At 40.9% G+C, this 24,845-nt stretch overlaps 1 protein-coding gene across 4 annotated transcripts in view; it reads left to right on the top strand.

The window, feature by feature from the left end:
- Positions 1–24,845, top strand: part of CHST11 (carbohydrate sulfotransferase 11) — a 157,840-nt gene that overhangs the window by 27,115 nt on the left and 105,880 nt on the right. The window contains exon 1 of one of the 4 annotated variants that reach the window (XM_053943707.1): positions 9,241–9,320. The exons of the other annotated variants lie outside the window; for them this stretch is intronic. The gene's annotated coding sequence lies outside the window, so the exon portion shown is untranslated. Of the gene's footprint in view, positions 1–9,240; positions 9,321–24,845 lie in introns of those variants that run through there. 4 annotated transcript variants of the gene reach the window in all.

Genomic DNA, 24,845 nt, shown 5'->3' with positions numbered 1-24,845 from the left:
CACTTTCCTTCTTCTAAATGAGCCTAGGGGATTTCAGATCATTTTAACATATTCTGATCTTGATAAGTAGCATTTACTGTCTTGTTGCAATGAGCTGGGAGAGCTGAAGAGTAGCAAAGCAGTACGGTCCTTTCAGATAGCATCAGTGGTAACAAGTTGAGGATGATCCTTAGATGTCCTGGCTCATGGGTGTGTATTGAGGAAAAGCATACACTCACCAGGTACTGAAATCGTAAAAAAAAAAAAAAAATTCTAATCACTGTGCCTCTCTTCAAGACCCCCAGAGTAGGAAAGCATTGGCATATTTGTTTTGGACAATCCTTTTCAGTCATCCCCATGAGAGACCACATGAACATGTAGAGTAGAAGCAGAAGATTAAATCCTAGTTAAGGATAAATCTGGGATTTGCATGTTTTATTTGGTTTTTGTGTGTACATTGTGTTTTGTTCTTCAGTTGCTGCTTAGCCCAAAAGGAGACCGAAGTGCATGTCTGCTGTTCTGTGTCCTTTATTCTGCCTACAGTGCAAACAATCTCATGATGACCACTGACACAAGTGCCTTGAGATGCTGGTCCACAACTTAATTTTCATATTTTCTGCTTATGGTGTAGATGGAGGAAGGGGGAAAATGATGTTACATTTAAGACCAAACCACGTTGCATCATTTATTTCGCAGAAGTGAGGCTTGTGGCACTTTTTCATGCTCCATGGGGTGGGAAGCCTGAGTTGCCTTCTGAATTTCTGGCTCTGCATGGCTGCTTCCTGTGGCTCTTTGGCAGATGTGGCATGAGGAGCATCTGGGTTGTGCAGGGGCTCCTGCCACCCGCCTGAGCTCATCTGCAGCCCCAGGGTGGTGGCAGCAGGCCTATCACTGAGAGCAGCTGCCTTGGGAGAAGGGAAGCTGGAGGTGGAGGCAGGATCCAGTCATCTGCCAATGGCAGCTGCAAGATTTATCTGATGCTGCTGCAGTCTGAATCCCTGATCGCTGGGAGGAAGAGGGAGGGGGAAGGACTGTATTTAGTTTACCCAGGCACAGGTGTGTAACAGGAGAAAGCTGCAGAGAAGACAAATGAAAGGCCAGAATTTCTTCCTAAAATCTAATCTAAACTCGCTCTCCTTCAGTTTAAAGCCATTGCCCCTTGTCCCATCACTACATGTCCTTGTAAAAGGGCAAGCTTGCTTGCAGGTGTCCTTTAGGTACTGGAAAGTGTTGTAAGTTCTCCCTGGACCCTTCTGTTCTCCAGGATGAACAACCTCAGCTCTCTCAGCCTGCCCTCTAGTAGAGATGCACCAGCCCTCTGATCATCTTTATGGCTCTCTGGACTTGTTCCAACAGGTCCACGTCCTCCTTATTCTGGAGTCCCCAGAGCTGGATGCAGCACTGCAGGTGGGGTCTCACCAGAGCAGAGCAGAGTGGCAGAGTCCCCTCTCTCACCCTGCTGCCCATGCTGCTTTTGGTGCACCCCAGGACATGTTTGGCTTTCTGCCTGTAAGTGCAGAGCTTCTCATCCACCAACACCCCCAAGTCCTTCTCAAGGCTGCTCTTGATCCATTTTCCAGCCAGCCTGCATTTGTGCTTGGTATTGCCCTGACTTTTATGCTTCAATGGCAATTATTTGTCACGCTTCTGGTTTCGTACTGCTAGCACACAGCACTGAGATCTCCTGCAAGGCTCAGATGGATACATTAATATAAAAAAAAAAAAATCTGCTGTACTGTGTATAAATACATTTAGAAATAATTTAAGGAACTTGGAAAGCTGCTGATCTCTGTGAGGGTATTTTCTGTTTCAAAGAGTTTGCTGCTACTTATGGCAAGACATCTGTTATCTGAGCAGCCCTGCAAGGCACTGAACAATAGACATGTTCTTTGGCAGGTCTTTATAGTCACCAGCATCCAGGAATAGCACGTGGAAGGTCTCCACTCAATAGCAGTTATGTTGATGTGTACAAGCAGGTGTGTACTTTAATTGTCTGTCATATGAAGTCTAAGACCTTAACTAGTACAGTTTCTAGCTCAGGACTACTATGTTTGTAGTCAAATCCTGATACACTTTTGGAGAGATAAGTTTTGTCCCTTCTACTCAGATGTATAAAAGCCTCTTGGAACAGCAGAATGCACTCACCCAAACACCAGCAGTGTCATGGGGAAGCTTGCTGATGCGGCTGTGGGTTTTGTGCTCGGAGCACTGCGTCTTAACATCCTCCTTTCATCTTCCCTGTCAGCATTCCCTCCATGCAGTGTTGAATCTCTGCTTTATGATGAGGGCTAAGACACGTGACAGCCTTTTCCTTGTGGGGAACATTGGTAGTCTCTCTCCTCTGCTGCTTATGTTCCCAAGAGTTCCAGAAACTTGATGACTTGGAGATTCCTATGTCATGTTCATTTCAAAGTTGCTCTAAAGTTAACAGGAATTGAAATATGCATAGCTAGGGCTATGTCTGCACAGAAATAATGTCTTATGCAGAAGAAGCTTATAGCTTAGAACTTTGGGTTTTATTCCAATGCCTATCTCTGAAGCTAGGCAGAGATAGTAAGAACTGGCAATTTCCCTCCCATAGGAAACTTTGATCTTTGAGAGACTGTGTCAATTGACTGTGTCACATTGACTGTGCCAATGCAAACAACAAGTCAGAGACTTGGAGCATTGAATAGTGTTCCCTGGTGCTGCTGATTTCTTTGCAAGTGTCCTCTGTGCGTCTGGAGGCTCTAAGACCTGGGGCTTTGAGTCCAGGCTGGGTACGCACAGGAAGGAAAGAACCATGTGCAATTTGAAACCTAGTATCTGTGATTTTTCTAATTCCCTGCACAGCTAATTTTGTTGGGTTTGTGGAGAAGGAAGTAATGTGATAATATACCCAACACTAAGAGGCAATAGCAATACCATGTTTGGAGTCTTTTCTAGAGACTGGTGAAGTCCCTGGAAAACACCATAGCTGAGTATCTTCTTGTTTAGGAGCAAGGCATTTGGGGAGAGAGCCAGAAATAGGGATGAAACTTCAGTTCATTTGAGCTGATGTCATTTGTGATCAGGCTTTCAATAACAAATCTGGCAAGAACAGGCAAGATGCTGTACAGATGGTGTAAGGGAATGGACAAATAGAAGAAGTGAAAACTAACATAAACTGGCAATTATTTTCTTGTGCCTGCAGTTTGGGAGAGTATCCTGTTTGAGAGTGGACTTGCTTCTGAGTGCATTTTCCCTAGTAAATGGAATATTTTACAGCTCAAATCTGGTCTAGACAGTTTAGCCACAAAATTTTAACATTGAGATCATTAAAAAAAAACTTCCAGCCATATTTGAACAAATGGCTTTTCATTGAGTGCTCACCCTCACTTTAGCCATAGGACTGAAACGAAAACGTTCTTTTTCTCCCTGGTGGTGTGGGTGCCAAGGAGGAAAAATTTATCCTGTGGACTAAATGTGGGGGAACATGAGGAGATTATTTGATAGCTGTGTGTTTATTAATTCTCAACCCATCAGCAAGCTGCAGGAGTTCAGGTTACTGCTCACTTTGCTTAGGGGCAGAATCTGCCCCTGTGAGTTCCTGTATAAATCTCCAGCAGTCCCAATTGCCTCAACACTGAAACTGGCTTAGAAGTGCCTGTCCAAGAGCAGCTGTGGCATAAAGAATGCCTGTCTCAATTTCAGTAATTGTATGTCTTAATCCTTAGCAAAGGTAAGAATGAAAACATGGAAATTGAGTAAAACATTAACACACCACTGTCACAAGAAACCCCCAGGCAAATACAAATCCCTGCCTGTTAGCCTTATATGCTTTCTATTGCTTGTAGTGAGATGGTTGGTATGAGTGAAAATAAGCATCGATTTAAGTTCTTGCAGAATTGGTACCTAGAAAAGGGTGCAGCCTTCAGAAAAGAAGAATATGAAGTTAAATTTGACTCCTTGTCTTCCCAGCCTCTGCTCTCTGTATTGGAATTTGCAGCAAGGACTGCAAGATAGGGCCTGTCTTTGTCCTGAACAATAAATCCTTCTTGAACACTCTTCAGTGTCAGGCCTTAAAAAGAAAAAGAAAAAAAAGCCAAAAAACTCTGCCCCATCCTGTCTGATATACATAGAATTGAAGTTCCAAAGATAGTTTGAAGATGAAAGGTTAGGCTGTATAGGGTTTTACAATATCTTTTTGTTCATTCAGTTTCCATGAACATTATGGAAACCATTCTTGAAAAACAAACTGACCACACTGCTATTTTTTTACTGGTGTTCTTTAGGTTGTTTTTTTTTTGGGGGGGGGGGGTGGTGTTTTTTTTTTTTTTTGTTTGTTTTTTTTTTTGTTTTTTTTTTTTTTTTGTTTTGTTTTTTTTTGTTTTGTTTTGTTTGGGTTTTTTTTGTTTTTTGTTTTTTTTTTTTTGTGGGGTTTTGTTTTTTTTTTGTTTGTTTGGTTTTTTTTTTTTTTTAATTCAGAAATCTGTTCCATATTGTTCAGGCCCAGATCCACATAAAATAATATTAAGTTAGGCACCTGCTGGCAAAGTAGTTCAATGTGTGCTGGTGATAGGGATTCCTTCCCCATCTTTGCTGGGGAGTTATTGCTGTCATTATCAGTAGGAGCAGCAGGGGCCCAATTCAAAATTAGACTGCTTTTACTTTGCAAAGTAAAAAAATGAATGCTGGAAGTGCTAGCTGCTACTGAAGTCCTGTGGTGTACAGTGGATATTTGTATGTATTGCACTGCAGCGATTTGACAGGCTTTTAAAACATGCACATGGTTTTTACTGTTGCTGTCACCATTCAAAGCAAATCTGGAGAGGATTTGTTCCTGCTGCAGTTACCGCTTGTATTTCTGCATGAGCTTTTACTGGATCTGTACCTGAGTCTGCAAAGAGTGGGTAATGACTAATAAGAAATATGAGGACAAACTTCTTAGCAGGGCCTGTAGTGATTGGACAAGGGGTTATGGTTTTAAATTCAAAGAAGTTTGATTTAGATTAGATATAAGGAGGAGGTTTTTTGCAGTGTGGATGATGAAACACCAGGAAAGGTTGCCCAGAGAGTTGCTGGATGCCCCATCCCTGGAAATATTCAAGTCAGGTTGGACAGAGCTTTGAAGATCCTGATCTGGTTGAAGATGTCCTCTGTCACTGTAGAAAAGTTGACTAGAAAAGGACTAGATGACCTTTAAAGGTCCTTTCCGATCCCCAAACCATTTTATGATACTGTGAGTGACACTTGAGACTTCTGCATTTGTCCACTTAGGCTCTTTTATCAACTTTTAGTAGTGATGAAATACTTCTGTTCCTATGCAAACCTTTGTTTTATTTCCAAGTTTTGTGGGCCAGATTCGTTGGCCAGGGGGAGGTATTTCACAGCCACTGATCAAAGACTGAGCATGGACATGTCCAAACTTGGACAGTGGAAGGAAACGAAGCAGTTTAATGTGAAGCGACAGAAATACTTGTGCTCAATGAATGAAGAGGGAAAAATTCACTTAGAACATTTGTTGCTTTGTGGATTATGCAGAGATTGTGGAATCTCCTGGTCATACAGAATTAAGGGATGGGCAGCCTTCCCTGAAAAGATATCAGACCATTAGAAGATCCTCTGAAGGAGGCAGTTGGGAAGAAATACACACGATGTGTGAAACTTCCTGTCTTTTGGGGGTTTTAGAGGTTTTACCATCTGACAGAGATTGGCCCCAAGTTAATGAACTCAGGGGAGGATCCCTGTGTGGGGCCAGTGCTGTATGGGCAGGCAGGTTAGATGGTCACTGTGGTCCATGTTCCATGTTATGTCTTATTTGTAGGAGCTGTCAGTCTCTGGGAAAGCTTCTAACAATGCTTCTCAAGGCATGCACACTGCCATCGGAAAGACCCTGGCATGTCCCCACTTTACTGGCTGCAGCCAGCTGAAGTTTATGCTTCTTTTATTTTGGGAGCCGCCTGTCTTTGAAGGAGAGTGGGTTCCTTTGTTGCTTCTTACATGTAATAGATAACTGCTGGTGGTGAAAGGATTGCTTTGCTGGAACTGTCATTGTCAGAAAACTGGTTGTGAAAAAGTAATCTACTCTTTCATATTTTACTAGTTAGCTAATTAACCAATTAACTTTCATATTTACTGATTAACCATGTTATTTTCATCCTGACACTGTCTTTTTTTTTTTTTCCTTTTTTAATATTTCTTTCTTGTCTGGAATAAAATTTTCAAAACCAGATAGCATTATTGATGCTCAAAGCATGGGAAAGTGGAGAGCTTGTATGAAATGTTCTGACTATATCATTGGCTTTGCTTCACACATCCAAGCAATTCATCTTAAAAAAAAGAAAAAGATAATTAGGAAAGCATGCAAAGTACAAGAGAAGCATTGTTTAATTAAGAACAAGATTTTCAGACCACTCTGTATGGCGAATTAACTGCAGAGAATTTAGGAAAACATGTTTTTATAATGAGAACTTAAACTAAACATATTGGCTTCTTCATAAAAAAAGAAAACATTGGATTGTAGGGTATATAACTGCCTCCACAAGGAGAATATCTCTGTTCCTGGGGGGTTTCTTTACTTCCTGTGGTTCCATGTTAGTCACCAAAACTCAATCAAGAGGGGAAAAAAGGATATTTTTAACAGTGAATGCAGTGAAGCAGTGGAACTGATTATCATCGATGTGATAAATCCTCAGTTGCCCACAGTGTTTATTTAAATTGGATGGGATTCCATATAATGTGATCCATGTTAGCTGAAAGTTGTTGAGCAAAGACAGCTGTAGTAAAAGTGGAGGCTTGTTTTACACAGGAGATCAAACCCAATAACCATCAACCCATTTTACTTTTGCTGGAAACAGAAATCTGTCAAAAACTGGGCAAAGGGTGCAGCCCGTGTTTGTTTCTTGATTGAAGCTTCCAGGGACTATGTAAGACTTCTGTGATTTGGTTCTATTTTTGTTCCATAGCTGAAAGCCAAATGCGATTTTATGCGTTTGCAAATCTTGTGGGCTTTTGGCTACTTCTGTTCTATTTGACACTAAAGGAGAAAGACTCTGAATTGTCTCTTTGAAATGTTTTCAGCTATGAGGTCACTGTAAAGCTGAGAGCAACCAGGTTATTATTCATTAAAATCACATGGAAAAACTTGCAGCTTCTGTGGAATGAGTTGTGGTCAAAGTCACAGATGGAGAATACATTGGTACCACATCTTTTTAATTTATGCTTCATTTCCAGGAGTCTCAGTATTAATTAGCAAGTGTCTTGGGAGGCTTGTATCACAAGGCTGGAGGACGAGTGACCTTGTCACTGTGGCTTCAGTGTGAAGGGGAGCTGCAGTTCTGCTGTGTGTTCCTTAATGAGAGCTGGGTTGTCCAGGTCCTCAAAGGTGAGCACCCATTCCTCAAAATCAGTGAGTGACAGCTGCCACTCTACCTTGGAAGGGCTCAGCTTTCATCTCTCCCTACATCAGCTGCTTTCTGTGGAGTAGCAGATGAAACATGCATCAGAACTACCCTGCAGGACACAGAGGGTGTGTGCTGGGATGCTTTCCTGAGAGGTCCTGCCTCTCTGGGGGATGTTCTCCAGCAAAGTAGGTCCCTGATTCTGTGCTGGAGCTTCTGGGTGATGGTATTGTATAAACAATTATCTGGAAATCAGTCTCCTGCACTGCCGCAACCAGTGCAGAATTTGCCTTTGTGAGATTAAACTCTAACGTTGTGCTACCCATCAAAACAAGGACACTATAAAATCAGAGAGGGAAGCACGCTGTCCTTTGATGCCACTTGGATGATTTACACTATCAATTTTGTGGAACTGTACTAATTCCTCTTATAAACAGAGTAAGGTAATAGTCATGGAAATTTTAGGAATAAACAAGTGTTCTGTGAAGTTGAAATGATTTTGATTCCCTGTGGAAGAGAAAGTATTTTTACGTGGGACATTAATATTTATTGGGATTGGTAGCGATAGAATTGATTTTGGTGACTAATCCTTGTAGCTTTGTAACCATTACAGATATAATTCTCTAGCTGTATAAATACATGATATCAGTATATACACAAAATGATAGCCCAGTTAGATAAAAATACCCAACTGTTCCTAGGCTTTTACTGTTTATTCAGTGCACAGTTCTATCCATTTTGCTGTTGCAGAGCAGTTACCAAAATGGCCCTATCTTACTCCAGTGGAAACTATTAGAAAAAATGTGTGTGACCTTTAACAGCAGCAAAATCTGTTCCACTGCTAACACTTTCAAGTAACCTTTCTCATGATAATGTACTATGTCTGTCCTGACATTTAGTAGAACTTTGGTCTCACCATTTGAATCTACTATTTATAAAAAAAAAAAAGCAAAACAAAAAAAAAAGTGCCTGAAATTTTGAATTTAATTGCTTAAATGGTTGTATTTTTTTTATAATGGTGCCATAAAGATGGAGGAAGAAATAAAAAATGACAGCCTTTAAATACATTCTTTTGTAAGAAAGGTACATGTTCCTGATCATCCACTTAAAAGTTTAGTATGTCTAATATCTTAGGCTTGTTGATGTGTAGGATCTACAGTATATACAGCTGTGAACTTTAGGTTCAGAAACTTTTATCAGTTTAATTCCATTGTATATTTCTTCCATGTGTTGATGTTTTAGGTTTTAAATAGTCTAAATTAAGGTCATGCAACTGACTTATAGTCCATATTACATCCACTTGATTTAAAATGTTTAACCTCAGACACCTCTTCATAATATATCTATTAGCTTTTTCATAAAGGTGGGTTTTTACTGACTTCAGCATGTGAGCCCTCTTGAAAAATAATTGAAGATATTCTTCTGAGTCCTCTAGACCTTTTCAAAACTCACCCAAATTATTATAAATTTCATAGACAGGCATGGTGTATTGGAATAGCGCCCGTGTTCACAGAGACTGGAGAGCTGCTCAGAAGAAAAGGTCCCTTTGAGAATATTTATTCTAGTACAGTAGCCAAATCTTAGGGAGAATAATTTTTAAATCAAATTCACCCTACAGAGAGTTTTTCTGTGGTTTTAACCAAAAGCTGCGCTTTGTTCCATTATTTAATAATTTCAGTCCAGAAAGACAAGTTTGATTGTTGCTGTGTGCAGGAAGCATTTCTGGGCTTCTGAGCGAAAAGCAGAATCTATGTAACGTACTGCACCCTGTTCTTCTGTGTCCTCTAGTTTTCCTGATGGGTTCATAGCTCAATTTCTGGCAGCAGCAGCTGGAATAGAAATAGTCTCCCTTTTTCTTTTCCCTGTTGCCCTTCAGCTCTTTGGGACAGTGGGTGTGCAGAATTTTGGCTGAGGCATGTTTTGGAAGAGCAGTCATGTTGTAGAGTCAGAGAAATGTGGAATGAATTGGCAACCTAAGAGGTAATTTTTTTTTACTTTTTTTTTCCTCCCCTTTGTGCACAGTATAATAAAATACTGCCTGGAGAGCAGGAGGCTTGGAGGGTAAATTGGTGGAGATGAAAACTGGATTGTAAGAACTGTGATTTCGTTTTTCTTCAACCTTATCTTGACAGGGTGGTTTCTGAGTATTAAGTTTCCAAAGATTGCATATGGAGTTGTACATATGTTCTCCATTAACTGGCAAGGTAAAGCTTTTCCAACTGAGACCTGTGTGATCTGCCATGGGTTTTGTTGGATTTTGTGGTCCCAGGAACTACATAACGGATTCTTGAGTGTTGTCTGCTGGCACCTTTGTCTGCTGGCTAATTACACATGTACAGACAGGGAACAGAGGCCAAAACCAAGGAAGGGAGGCCCCTGCATGGCTCAAGTCTGAGCTGGGGCTGCACATCCCACATCTGCAGTAGGGAGCTGCAGTGTGGCAGGAGCAGGCAGGGAGGGAGATGGCCTTGCCATGGGCATCTCTCCTTGTGGCTGCCCCTTCTTGCCAGCCTGCCAGGGCTCACATGGGGAGAACACCAAGTGGAAGCTGGGGCTGGATGGTCTTCCACAATGTTCAGTGGCAATGTTTGCAGTTAAAACTGTTTTGCTCTTCTTTCTACTGTAAGATTTCCATTCTTTGGAAACAAAGCCAAGGTACTGTTTTCAAGGATCCAGATTACATCAATGTTGAAAGTCTGATACTTCATAACCCTGTTGTCTTTTATAGTCTGGTACCCTGTTCAGATTATACCTTTTAAAAGTGTTTGGTTAGGGGATATGTTGAGTTAGAAGGCACCCATCAGGATCATTGCATCCAATGATCCTCCTGACCCTGCACAGGACACTCACCCCGCAAGTCACACCATGTGCCTGAGAGTGTTGTCAAAATGCCTCTTGAACTCAGACAGGCTTGGTGATGTGACCACTTCCCTGGGAAGCATGTACCACCCTCTGGGTGAAAAACCTTTTCCTTTTAAGTTCACCCCCTGCATGGTAAAGTCATGTGGCCAAAAGCATCTTGCGTTTAAAGCCCACCAAATGAAGCAGGGCTTCGACAGGGCATCTGTCCTGTCTGTGACCCCTCCCAGCTTCTGGTGAACCTCAGCCTACTCACTGACAGGGTGGGATGAGAGCCAGGAAAGGCCTTGACTCTCTGTAAGCACTGCTCAGCACTAAGAAAAACATCCCAGTGTTACTAACAGTGTTTTCAATAAAATCCAAAACATAGCCACTGTGAAGAAAATAAACTGTTCTAGTGGAAACCAGTGCAGTGTGGCTGGGGATGGAGTCTGAGCCAAGCATGGGTGTGGAGAGCAGGGCCTGGCTCAGTGCTGGTGTTGCCTGCCTTGTTGCAGCTGCTCTGCCCCAGTTGGAGCAGCTCATGGGTCAGCCTCACCTTTTAAAGACAGATTTGTGCTTTTGTTCCAGATGTAGACCATTCAGAAAGGACTATCCACGAAGTTGTGATGGAATCCCCTAAGATCCCTTCAACTTGCTTTTACAAAACCTGACAATTTGTCTCACTTTCGTGTCGACATGCTGTTGGGTGCTGATATAGGTGCGTTAAAGTTTGTAGAAATTTTATGAACATTTATGTTATTGAGGCCTCTTAGCATAGAATCCCTTCAGTAGCTGTAGGGCTTGTATAACACCACAACATACATTTAAAGAAATGCCAGGAAGGCATCATCTTTGACAGCCACTCAAGAGCTTAATGCTTGTCTGAGTGAACAAGTTCAAGCATTACTGGGCCCTGTAAGTGCAAAGGTAGGTGCAGGGGTTTATTGCCTTTAATCTGCTTTCTCTGGAAATTACAGTTTTTCTTTCAAACATTCTAGTGAGATGCTGATGGAACCAAAGGAGCTGTTTGGTGTGTTGTAAAGAGGGAATGGTCTCAGCAAGCCAGTGAGGATAAATTGGATCAAAGGCATACGTACTAGAGATCTCTCTCTGTGTATATAGTTCATGTCAGTCTAGTGGAGAAAACTACAGTTTTTTGTAGTGTCTGATCACTTGTAGGTGACAGTTCAGGGTACCTTTTTATAGGTTGTTTACTCACCATGATCTTGAGAGCAAAATTGCTTGGGGCTCTTTGCTGATATGAGTCTTCCCTTCCTTGTTTCTCAGAGACTAGTGAGAGATAAGCATTTTCCTTCAAACTCATTGGTTTCCCTTCCTAGTGCTGTCCCATGTTCCTTTCTTTTCCTGTTGAGCCCCGCAGCAAGACACTGCAAATGCCATGGTGCTTAGGGTGTCCTCCGTCACCCTTATATTGGATATTTATCCTATGTTACTCTGCCTTTCACCCAAGGTACTGCAGGGGGGAGTGGCTAAGGAAAGGTGTCAACAACCCAGGTATAAGATTCAAAATAACTCTTAATAGAAGTACAGGAGAGAAAAGCATAGAGAAAAGTGATGTGAAAATTTCTTAATAATTCCTGCATTTCTAGAAAGAGGGATGGAAAACTTCTGAAGAAACTAATGCAGAGAAACTGGAAAGGCTTGTTACAGGAAAATGGCTGTGATAATGAAGATACTTGTTATTATTGGAAAACAAAAAAGAAAATTCTGTTCACAATTTTGTTTAATGTTGTGTTTGTTTCCATAGTACTCCTAATGTCAAAAAAATATGGGCATATTTAAGACCATAAAACATGTACATTTTGAGCAAAATCAAGACAACACACAACAAAACACTACCGGAATATGTTGAATAAGCGCTCAATTATCTGAAGTGGGTCTTGTGAATGTTTATCAACTTCCTTATTTTTGTGGTGTCAAGGTTTACGTAGCTAAACTCGCCTCTTGGTTTACACAGCTAATTCTGTGATGTCCTATGGAAACGTCCTCTGTAGATTTACCAGTCCTTTTCAACTGTAGCAACTCCTGCTCTGTGCCCCAGTTAGGAGCTGTGAGAAGCCCCTTTTCAGACAACTGCTGGGTAACTTTGCTCCTTGACAAAGGCAGCAGCAGAACAAACTTCCTTCAAGAGTAGAGATGAATTATAAATTTTAAGAAGTGTCTTTTCTGTCTAGAAAAAAAGTAGTTTGTACTTGAGAAAGCAGAAATGTGCCAGTTGTTGGAGATTTGCTGACTTCATGCTAAGCTGCAAGGTAGCTGTAAAGAATTTTTTGGTGGAATCTAAATCTCTTTTGCGATCTGCATTTGGCAAGATAATTCTTTATCTGTTGTGTGCTGTATGCCTGTGCTGCATTTTATGAAAATGTGGATTTGAACCTACCTGAGAGACCAGTCATACTTGCCAAGCCACAAAATGGGTGACAGATGAATGATGAAATAAAAGCCTGAGCAACATCACCTGTTGTCTGAGAGACAGAGCTGAAGCAATCAGGTGGGCACATGCAGGGAAGCTTTCTTATCCAGGGGCTGCTTTGCCAGGGCAATAGCTGGCGAGGAAGGAGAAGTTTTATTTATATTTGAGGAAAAGAGCTTTATGGATTCGCCAGCTGTGCAGTGCAAGCATGCCATCAGTTGCCATCATTCAACATCATAGAAAGGCACTGTAAATGATGTCAAAGGTGGCTTTCTTGCTCTGGGGAAAGTGGTAGCCACAATGTGTTAACCAATCTTTTCCTGACACTGTCCATAGAAGACATTTAAAAGCCCAGGTGAAGCGTGACTTCCTTCTCTTTTTTTGGAAAAAAAAATCATCTAGTGATTATCTTCATGGACTGAATTTTTATAACTGCCCTGATCTGCCAAAAATGACCCTCTCCCAAAACAAGCAGTAAAAGGCACCAGGCACTTTGGCAAAAGGGTACCCTCAGGTACCTTTCTGAATGGAAACTGTAGCCCTACAACATGTACACAGTTTAGTGAGGAAAAGTAGTTCAGTTACAGAAAACCAACCATTAACTTTTCTGCCTTTTCTAACTAATAGTTTCAGGATATCTTGTTTTACGTCTCATCTTTCACCTCAAACAAGTACTTTAGCTAAGGGGAAGAAAAATCTTATTTTCCTTTTATTTGAACTATCTTGGAGTTATTGACTCTTAAAATTTTATTCATCCAGTATCAAACCACAGTAAAAAGCCAGAACAAAGTGACTTTAGTATTCCAGCCCTCATGTTGTAGAAAAAATATCAAAGTCACAGGAAGGAGAGTATATAGTTATCTGTGTGATGTCCTCATACCCCTGAAGCCTCTGTTGCAGCACTTCGTAGCTGCAAAGAGCTGTGTTTGGAAAGTTTGGAAATTGTCAGTTTATGCAGAGAAGTAGAAAATCCTTCAAATGAAAGTATGTTCAACCTCCTTTCTAAGTGATGTTTTCAAAATTCTTGTAATTCATCGAATTAACTAGCATACTCTTTTTATGCTTTTGTGTCAGCAAGTGCAGTATCCAAATTGGCAGGCATGTGGGAAAAAAGTAATTTTTAATATTTCGCCCAGAGGATAAAGTCAGCCTCAGAGTCTCATTGGGAAAGGTTGCTAAGATTGACTCTGTTTCGTAGACCACACAGCAATTTATTTCCTTACACTTTTCCTTAAACCCCCCCAGATTATCTCTGCTGCAGAAACGCAGTAAGCACAGTAAACAATAATGACTCTTGCTTCCTTTCACCCCAAAAGTAAGGTTAACAGAGCCTGGGAAATTACTTGAACCAGATGGTGAAGGTTAAATTGCAGAAGCATGTACAAAGTGATGAGAATTTTTTTTGAGAAATTAAATCCTTTCTGTGTAATGTCTTCCCTTTCCCTGAGCAAACAGTAGCTGTGTGTTCTGCAGCTGTACTTTTAAATCACAGCAATAGCTTGATTTGTAAACCATTTCCTCAGAACTGGAGTATCCCTCATTTTAAAAGCAAACCAAATTTGAAATGAAAGTAGTTGAGTGTGTGCATGTTAACACCTGTATTAATCCTCCCATTTAGCAGGCCCTCAGTGCTGCTTTGATTCTTTGAGAAAAAAAAGGTCTACAAAAAAGCAACTAAAAGGTGATTAGTCTGGCTTTACTTGGCATTTGATTAGTTCTGTAATAAATATTTATATTTTTCTCCAATACACTCATACCGTCTTTTCACTGTATTAAGTGGTGAGACAATATTTCATTTTATGCAAGACGTAAGCAAAACATGAAGTTAATGAAGTTTACATCCTTGCCAGATGGGATTGGTGTTTGTATTTTAGCCAGTGTAATGAATTGGTAGAACTGATTGGTAGAATCTTGTAGAACTGATTGGTTTCTAACAGTTTGCTGCAGTTTAAGCAGCTCTTTAAGATGGAGGGACATGGTTAACAGTCCTTTAAAACATAAGGTTTCCGTTAGGAAACCTAATGGAAGTTTGCATTTGTTATTATTTATCATTGTAAGGTGTGTATTTTTTTAAATGGATGCATTGTGTGTTCTGAAAATGATGATTTTTCCAGAGGATGTACACCACCTCCCCTCCTCTTCCTCTGCATGTGGAAATGGTTGATGAGTATTTCAAAGAGCTCCACCCAAAAGCACAGCAAAGTCAGTTATTAATGTAAGTGGAACAGAGAGGCTAAGCCGTGGTGGCATTCAGGACAGGATTTAATCTGTTACCAGAGTCCCTTGCTGTAATTCCAGAGGTGATCTGACCATCAGTGTTTACCCTGCTCTCTCCTGATGAAAGCATCCTGCTGACCACCTGCAGAGACCAGGCAGGGACTGGCAGTGCTCCCTCTCCTCTGCACTGAGTGCCCAGAGGCTGCAGAGGGGAAAAACGGGTCCTGTCATAGGTGCAGGTCCCCTGTGCAGTGCAAGGCCTCCAGATCTGTGCTTTCTGCTTTTTGGCTGACAAGCTTCCTGTATGTGCAAAGAGGGTTCCCAAAAACCACAGGGCAGTGCAGAAGTGCTGAACCACACCAGCTGGAGATTTTTGGTTTCCATACAGAAGCCCTTTGCCTCCCTTCCTTGTTGGATGATGAGGTTGGTTGGAAAGGTCAGAAGTACCAAAAGAGCTTCATTGGAGGAAGATTAAAAAAAAAGGAGAGAACTGAACTAAGGTGCAAAACACTTCACAGCTAAGGAAGCTGTAAAGGAAAGGCAGCTCAGTTTCTCAAGTGTGATGAGAGGGGGGAATGCTCAGTGTCCAGTGGGATTTGAAAACCTGGTTTTGGGCTTTTCTTACGAAAACTACATCAGAAATAGTCTTGATGTGGCCTAATTCTGGGTGTGGCTACATAGGATTTATTATTAAGAGTCTGCATCTATTATCATTGGCAGTTGAGGGAAAGAAAACAGAAGTTTTCACTGTAGTTTTGCCATCAAGGCTAGAAAAGCAATTTCCATTTTAGTGAGTGACCAAGCATGAAAAGATGAAGCTGTTTCTCTATTTATCGTGTTGTTTCTCATAGGTAAATACTGTCATATTTTCAAAATTACATTACTGCGAGCATGCTGGTCAGAGCAAGGCTGCACCCCAGCCATGTGCCAATGTCTGAGCTGTGCGCAGGTTCTGCAAGGGTTCCTTTCATCTGCAAAGAATAGCCTGAGAAAGTTAACATAATAGTAAATAAAACTGACCTGGAGGCTGTAACTAACTTCAATTTCAAAAATTGAAGCCTCTCTTTAAAAGCAGCTGTTCTGGAAAATAAATAACCACAGAGGAAAGAGACAATTTAGCTAAAATCTAGGAAGTAGAATTGTGATAAGAAAAGTAGAGAGCCAGTGTGAGCACAGAATGAGTTCTTGAGCTCTTAAGTGACATTATTGGAGGTGGGTAGTCTGGGACCAGGGCTGGCACAGCCTCATTTGAGAGAGATCTGGGAAGATCGCTTTGAAAGACACTTGAATAAATGAAAGTATGAGCAAGAATGTGTAATGAATTAGTGTGTGGAGAGTTTTTTTATTCTATAAGTAGATGAGAAAAGATCGCTTGATTAAAAGGAGGAAAAATTCCATTCTTTGGTCTGACCAGGGATGGTCTTTGTTTTGTCGAAGTGAAATTAAATTGTCTAAAAGAAATTGTTTGAAGTTAAAGGGCAAAGAAATGGTCTACTATTGTTCCTCACAGTGACTTCCCTTGTCAAATATGTAAAGCTTAGGTTGGTTAGGTAATGATGCAATCACCACTGGAAGACCATGGTGGGTGTTAGGACATAATTTTCTCTTTTGTATTCAGCCAAGCACCAGATGTTTAATTGGATACATTCTGTAGAAACATAGATGGGGCCACAGCAAGCTGTGAGATGCTTAGATGCATTAATTATCTTCTATAGCAAATTTTATATTCCTACTCCAAGTTTTGCCCTTGCTATTTATTCTTGTGTAGGTTTCCTACCCTAAATTATGGTGTGGAGAAGATGTGAGTCTGCATCTTCCACTTGATCTTTTCCTTCTCAGTAAGCTTTCTTTTCAAAGGTCATTTTGATTGCTAAAGCTTTCTCCTTTATTTCTCCTTTGTACCTCTGTCCTGCTCTGTGCTATCGGGTTTCTCAGACTGCTTCTGGCTTTGTACTCTGGCAGCGTTGCTCTGCCTGTATCCGCTGCCTGTCCTCTTTTCATCAGTGAATCCAGCCTGTGCTTCCTCCAGTGTTTTGTCCCAACATGTCTTGTCATTCCTCTTTAATGACAGCTGCTTTTTTTCATGTTTCTTTTTACTTCTGGCTCCATTCAGTGCTTGTGATCAAGCCAATCTGAGAACACTTGCCCTTTCTTTGATCCCTGTGTGTTCCCGGGAAGTGTCCTTACCTACCTTTTCTGTGTGGGATCTCAATTCATGTCCTTCATTTTGCTTCCTAAAGGCTTCTTCACCAGTTACCATAATCCTGGATCCCAGCTCTAGCTGTAGCTTGATGCATCAGCTAGCTGGGTCTCCTCTCTCCTCTTTTCCCCGCTTACCTTTGACCTTCCTTAGTTTTGGCAGTGTAAGTCAAGAAAGGGATCTCTTGTGTCTCCTCCATCTTTATCACAGACTCCTCTGTTAGTAGAAGTTGAAGTTGTAACTTCAACTACTCCTGTTGTAGTAGTTGAAGTTACAGTCCAGATTTGCTAAATGTCATAATTGTTGATTTTTTAAAAATAAAACTACTGTAGAGACTATTTCTTCTGTTAGTACTTTGCATCTTTTGTGATCCAGTTTTTGATGTTACTTCTATTTCTTATATTCAGTTCATGTGCTAAGGGCAGAGTACTGTGTCTTTCCATTTCACTTCAATAGCTTCTGCTATTCCAGTGTCAGGTTTTAACAAGGTAAACTAAATTAGAAAAAATCAAATATTTAAATCCAGGTAGTTTTTTTCATGTAGGTTTAGAAGATTGGTATGTAATTTTAAAGTTCCAGGTTTTTGTGCTGTCATTTGTTTTATTTTTATTACATAGATAAAGAAATGACAGTATTTGTCTAGTTATGCCCTGAATCAGGAGAGGAGACAGAGCTCCACCCATTGAACATGTTTTAAATATATCCTAGTGTAAAACTGTAGTCAGTTCCAGTTTAGACCTTCAGCATGTCCCAGCTGGGTTGCTTAGGCTGCAGGAGAATGTGCTGCTAAAAAAAATTAAATTAACAGTTTTCACTTTTTTTAGCCTAAATTAGGGAGGAATTAGTCCAAGATTCAGATTTTCTATATATGCTTTTGAATTGTAAGGATGCCTTTAATAATTTCTACATAAATATGGTTGTTTGTGTACGGCCTCTGTCTAGCTCAGTTTTGATAGTACATATGGTCATTGTGGCCCATATTAAATACAACCACAGGGACATCGCTCCCTTTTTTTGAGTCTTGGATCAAGAATCCATGTGGGAACAAGCCCAAACCCTGCCCTGCTGTGATGGAGGTGCAGCTACCTTGTGGCTCAGTTTCCAGTTCGATGGCCAGAGCTGGCTGTGACGTGGGTTGCTGGCTCCAGATCCTTCTCTGTTCACCCCAAAAACCAAGTCAGGGTGTTTCTGCAGGGGTTTCAGTGCTGGCAGCATCCCTGTGCTGTGCAAATACTGTTCTACCACACTCCACTCCTTGCTCCATGGATTTGTTTGCTCCAGTGTTTTCCTGGAGCAGCTGCAAGGTCTCCCTCAGCACAGAGGGCTTTGCTCTAATGCTTTCAGCATTCGCTTGTACATGTGCAGCCCTATTGATTTACACTTGCTCATGATGCTCTGTCCTTTTAAAAAATATGATTTATATCATCCACGTGTGGCTGAGCTATTTATGGAAGCTGTAGTTAGACATTTTACAACACATTCCTGTGAGGCTTTGCTTCTGTCAGGTTTTCAGTGCTATTTGGGGTTCTCTGTGCTATTTTCAGTGGCTTTTCACTTACTATTTGGATCCTGTTTTGGAAATAACCAGATGTTTCAGCAGTTTGTGGGATTTTTAAAAAAAATTGTATTATCTTTTTTTGTATCATATGTCTTCAATTGTGGTTTCATAGTCTTTCACATAAATTATATATGGACTTATATAAGTTATGTTTTTAGAAAAGGACACATTTTGTGTGCTGTCTGTAGTACATTATTATCCTATATTAGTAATAATGAGTCAATAACAATTTTGATAGGATCTGTGTGACTAATATTTAACTTCAAATAGCTCAATATTTTTTGTTTTGTTTTAAACATTTTGTTCTTATATGATGACTGTTGCATTTTACTGGTTTTGCTTTGTCCAGAAAACTTAAGCACAATGACTGCTTGCTTCCAGTAATGAAAGGTAACTATAGGAGTGGAGGCAGCAGGCAGTATTTGCTTTTATTTTAAGCAGCATGTAGTTTTTTCTGTTAGGTTTGAGCACATTTTTGCCTGGGCGAGTAGAAACCTAAGTCGGTATTTTCAGTTTTGTTAGCGGCAGTCATTGGGTTTTTAAATGGGAACCAAAATTTAGAGTGTTAGTGTTTTATTTGTAATTGTTAAGACTTTGGGTCCAAAATCTCAGCTGCATTAGATTGGTGTAGTGTTGTCAAAGTCAGTGGATTTGCTGAGATTTGTATCGAATGTACATGTACCTCTCTGTCTTTTGATAGCACTGGAAATCATTAAAAGAACAAGGGAAAATCTTTGTCCTTTTTTTTCTTTTTAATCACAGTCACCATCACTTTTCTTTCCTCAATTGGAAAGAAACCTCTGTTGGCTCTGAGTCCTATTACATGCACATTGAGTGATCTCAGAGGGTTCCTCGCTTCCTCATGCAGAGACTTTAATCATCCTGCCAGGGTGATACTTCCTTGCTCTGTTTAATGAGTTGTTCAGGAGAGACTCAGCAAAGGAGCTGGTGGAAGAGTGGAGCACTTGCACAGATGAATCACTCAAGCCCTGTTCAGTAAGGGTTGATTAAATAAACCTTTTTTATCCATCAGCTTGCTGACCCTACACTGTCTTTTTCTCCTCACCTCATGGGACAACGTGGGACAACTTAGACTGAAATTCAGTGAGAAGGGCAAAGGAGTGGAAACCCACCAGGACTTACTACTTGTGCTAGGCTTGTGTTGGTGGGGGCTGGAAAAGACATGAATTAGGGCAAGTTTAAAGGTAATTTCCATGGCAGGTTTATGCAGTGGATACATAGTGGGTAATCAACACTACTCTGATAAATACTGCTCATTGTGATAATGCTTTGATATGTTTTATCAGTGTGACATCAATCTCTTGATCTGTATCCCTGATACATAAGTTTGTAGGGTGGACAAGAGGATTAAAAGTTAGTGGATGATTAATTGCAACACTGAAATTCTTGAAAAAGAGTTGTTTTACCCAGGCTTACTGTCCTAAAGCTGGTCCTCTCAGGGGTTCCTTCAATGTGACTGAAAACGAACCTAGTGTTGCTATTCCAGCTTCCTGGATAAAGATATATCTCTTGTCTCTGCTTAATTCTTATCACACATATTACTGATGTAATGGGTATGGTCATAGTGCTCACAGTGTTTTGATGGCTGGGGTTTCAGTGTGAGTCAGAAAACAAACACAACTTTCTCTTTAAATCCCCCAGTGTGGCAGTTGTCATCCCATGGCAGTGCTTTTCACCTTGCCTGTCGCTCTTTACAGCAAGCCCACTGACCCATGGAGTCATTGTGTAGGTATTGCTGGCAGTAATTTATCCTGTCACGCATGCAGTGAGGAATTCATCATCAGAAATGCGGACTATTACAGATTTGTGAAGTGTCAGTTTGACAGAATTACTCAGAATTACTGACAGCTGGCATCCTTCCAACAGACCAGTAGTTGCTTAGCTGTGAAAAATGGCAGAAGATGGACAAATATATTGGAACAAGAAAATCTCTACAACACAGAAGTGGTGCTAATGTGATATAATTCATAACTTGTTGCTGTTACAAGGAGTCACCTTCAAGCATTCGAGTCCATTCTTCTTTCTTTTCTGGGAAGTGATTTATTTTGTGACAGGTAGCTCAGCAAATAAGATTGTTACCGTTTCTTACCTTGTTTGGTCTTTGTCTCTCTTCTTTTGCCCATATTTTGAGAGCAGGATGGAGCTGACCAGGCTAAATGCACTTTACGAATACTTCTGTCAAGTTACACAAGAGCAGCTATTAAACATTAATTTCTAGTGATGTGGAGTGGGATTTCTAGTGATGAAGTGGGATTTTAAATATTTAAAGGAATAATTTATGTAAAGGGAATTCCTACCATTTCCTAAAATTATGATTTCTCATAATTTGGGTTTGGATATCCATTGACAATTAATCTAAAATTTCTGTGGCTTTAGTTTTGCTCCCTTTGCATTAGCTCTTTATATAAAAACGTGTTCTCAATACATGCCAGCAGGCCTGCATTTTAAGCTAATTATGATTGTCATCCTTATCATACTTGATTACTTTTTCCCAAGGACAGAAATTGTTGGGCAAGTGGCATGGGGGTGGAAATTGGAGCCCAGAGCCATCAAATGTAACGATGACAGAATTGGGACACATTACCTGATCACTAAAATGACTCAGACCACATGCAGATGAATTGTTTCCCTTGTTAATTCATACAAACATGGCCTGGAGGTTAAAGGAATTGATCTTGAGATCCGGAGGTCTCTTCTTTACTTCCAGCTCTGTCACCAGTTTGTTTTCTGACCTTCAGCAAGTCATGACTGTATCAATATACTTACATTGATTTTCAACTCACATGCATGATGTGAAGCGAGGGCTTCAGTATACTGATGAATTTGGGCTGAAGTGATACCCCCAAGGTTACACAAGAAAACTGTGAGGGAGCCAAAAGTAGAAGCCAGAAATAAATTCCAGTAGGAGGTATCAGTTGGGGGACGCCTTTGCTTCCTGGGCAAGAATTTTGGCCCAAGACTTGAGTCTTGCCCGTGGACTTTGAGAAGTGCATATCTAAATTTAAGAACAGGACACAAGGTATGATGATGATGTGAAGGTAGGTTATGATGGGATTAGGCACTTCTCAAGTTGGATTGGTTAACTCTTGCTAAATAAATAAGAGCTGTTCTTTAGCAATGTTAAATGGCGACAAATAATGACCACAGAGTCACAGAATATCCCGAGTTGATATGTAAAGGTTGTTTTTTTTCCAGTAGGGAATTTGAAGTCTGAGTATTTTTTTCCATCAGGGAATCTGAAGTCTGAGTATTTTTTGCTGAAGCTGCTCTTGAATGCTCTGTTTCAGGCATCGTATGTTTTATCATCAGCTGTGTTCTTTTGTTTTTCAATAGCTGCTATTTTGCAGTTTAGTAAATCAAAAATTCTTTGGACCAAGAGAAGAGTCATTGAAGTCACTCATAGTGGAGGGAAGGAAGGTGAGAGGCAGCCAGTGCTGAGTGGTGTGAGTGGCTGTTGGTGTATGAATCTGAGAAAGACAACAGATTTGCTGCTCTTGCTGATTCCTGAGAAGTCATAGTTTTCCTCTTTCCTTCACAGTAGAGTTCAGATTTTACACATTGAAAATTAATCTGGTCTACCAATGACTAGTTTGCTTATATCTTCCAAATAGATACAATTCTTAATATCATCTTTTACCCTAGTGGCATTGTTAGGTCTATACTGGGTCTTCCCCCATGTTCTTTTGACCCAGCCCCACACTGTTGCAGTAAGGGAAGTATTTTTCTCCCCATTGCTGAGAGCAGAGTGGTCAAGCTTTGCTTGTGGCCATGCTCTTCCTGCCTCGGACCTCTCCATCACTCTCTGCTTTCCTCTGGAAGGGCTCTGCAGTATGGGTAGTGGCAGTGGGAACCAGCTGGGCATGTGTGTGACCCAGTCTCTTCTCCCACTCACTCAGGGCTGTGGTTGGGACCCCTGGCAAGGAGCCACACGGCTTCTCTCTGTGCCACCCTTCAGCTGGGTGCTCCTTCTCACTGGGGAGCACGGGCAGCAGCTCACATCAAGAGAGGCTGGTGATCTGTAACTGTGCTTTTATTTTTATCCAGTGTAGCCAAGGCATTGGTTGTGTAACTCAAAAGAACAACCTAATAATAAACCTGTGCTTGCATTCAAAATTTAGGCTGTGTCCCTGCTTTGCAGTCATTTCTTGCTGCTGCTGTCTTTTGAAGCGGTTTGGATAGACATGGGTTGGTCATGCTTTTGGCTCCAGTTGGCAATGTGGTACCAGCTCATATTTTAAGAAACGGCCATAATTCAGGAAAGCTGTTGTGTTCAGCACTGGATTGTGTAATTCGTATTTTTAATAACCTTCTGGGTGTGACTCCATGTAAATTCAGTACCACTTCTGCCTGTGCAGTGACAGCAGTCAAATTATAGAACTGGGTAAAAAAGTGTACAAATCTTTCCTGTAATGGCTGTCATTGCAAAGAGAAAGATAGTAGAATATAGTTAGGTTTTTTAAGAAACTTGGTGGGTTTTTTTGGAAACTTTTTTCATTTATTTTTATTTGCGCCAAATAGGCACAGCTTTTCATTAGTCTTATTTTCACCTTATCATTTTCTTCACATTTTTTCAGGAGAAAGGCCATGGGAAGAGGAAAGGGGTGATTTAGGGAGGAAGAAGTTTTTGCTCTTGCTGTGTTCTACACTTCTCAAGTCAAGCAGTAATGCTGATTGTTGTGATGCCATATCTGTTAGAAATAGATGGCATCATTTGTGACCATTAGGGGTGGCCTGCAGTTTGTCCTGCTCATCTCCTCTCAGTGTGCTTTGGGGAGCAAGATGTCTTTAAGTGCTTGTTGAGGTATTTGCCCAGAGACAGTGATTTTACCAAGTGACAAGTGGTAGGGCTGGCTGTCACCCTGTGTGTGTTTAGCTTGGCACCCAGCCTTGATGATTGCTTTTAATGGCTCCTTTTTGCTGGGAAGCTGAAAATCTTCCTTTGGCTTTTATCATTTCCATCTCACATACTGTAGCTGATGTGGCCAGTAAAAGGCCTGTTGTATTTCAGACATTCCCTCCCCTCTTTTAATCCTGACCTAAGCTTTGTTGTGAGGAGGAGAAATGGCATTGCTGGGAGGGAGATTCTGGGAAGGAGATTTTAGAGCCCTGTGACTGGTGTGACCATGTTGTGTCTGGATGCTGGGGAAGAAGAATGCTGCTTGGGTTTGGAAGAAACGATTTGGTCACTTGTTTCTCAATATTAAAGACTATCTGAGTATCTTAATCTCTAGTTTAAAGGGAGGGAAGAAGCCTGTGTTTTGTTTTGTCTGCGGCGAGCTAACAGATGCTGTTTGAAAAACATGGGAGAAAGGAAATGAAGTCTTGTGGTTTCTTTCTTCAATGTTGTCCTATGGATAAAAGTCCACGATGGAGCTTGTTGACTTTTTGATTAGACAAATAGCATTGGGAAACCCCTGGTGCTGGAAACCCTTAGTCATGTACCTAGCTGAACTCTGTCTTTTGGCTGTACAAAGAGGTAACGAGTGAAGGAGAGAAATCCTAAATATTTGGTTGGGGCTTGCTGTGCTTGTGTTTTACTTCCCCTTTTCTCTCCCTCCACTGTGAGTTTTATTAGGGGTTGACTTAAGGATAGGGATGACTTGACTGCCAGCTGTTTTTTTGTGGAGAGCAAGTTAGGATGGGCTTCAACCTGCCACTGGCCCAGAGCACCAGGGTGTGCTGAAGATTCAGCTCCCACATGGCCGTGAGGAAGCTTCTCTGAAACTTCTTTGTATGGAAAATGGTGGGAATGTAACTGGAGCATTTCCGCTCTTTTCCACACAAAGAAGCATTGATGCAGAGAACTGCCTCGGACAGGGAGTTTGTGAAGCAAAACAGGTTTGGAAAGATATGGTTGCTGTTGCATTGTCCAAATGGACACTGGTGTTTTGCTGTAGGTGTGATGGGGTAGACATTTGGAAAGTTGGATGATGTCATCAGATGTTTTAAAGAGAGCCACAAGTGGAAGCTTATGGAAGAGTTCAGACCAAATCCCCAAGCACATGTTATTTCTAAGACCTTGGACTTTAGCCTAAGACAGTTTATTTGAATTCCAGTACTTGCTAGCATTACTGTTTACAAGGGCATAGAGTAACAAGACAAAGGGTAATAGCTCTAAAGTGAAAGAGAGTAGATTCAGATTAAATATAAGGAGGAAATACTTGACTGTGAGTGTGGTGAGGAGCTGGAACATGTTACCCAGAGAAGCTTTGGATGTCCCATCCATGAAGTGTT

The sequence above is a fragment of the Vidua chalybeata genome, chromosome 5, assembly GCF_026979565.1.
Source record: "Vidua chalybeata isolate OUT-0048 chromosome 5, bVidCha1 merged haplotype, whole genome shotgun sequence".
NCBI classification, from domain to species: domain Eukaryota; kingdom Metazoa; phylum Chordata; class Aves; order Passeriformes; family Viduidae; genus Vidua; species Vidua chalybeata.
Note: the sequence above shows the minus strand (reverse complement) of the source record. Positions and strands in the feature narration are given on the sequence as shown.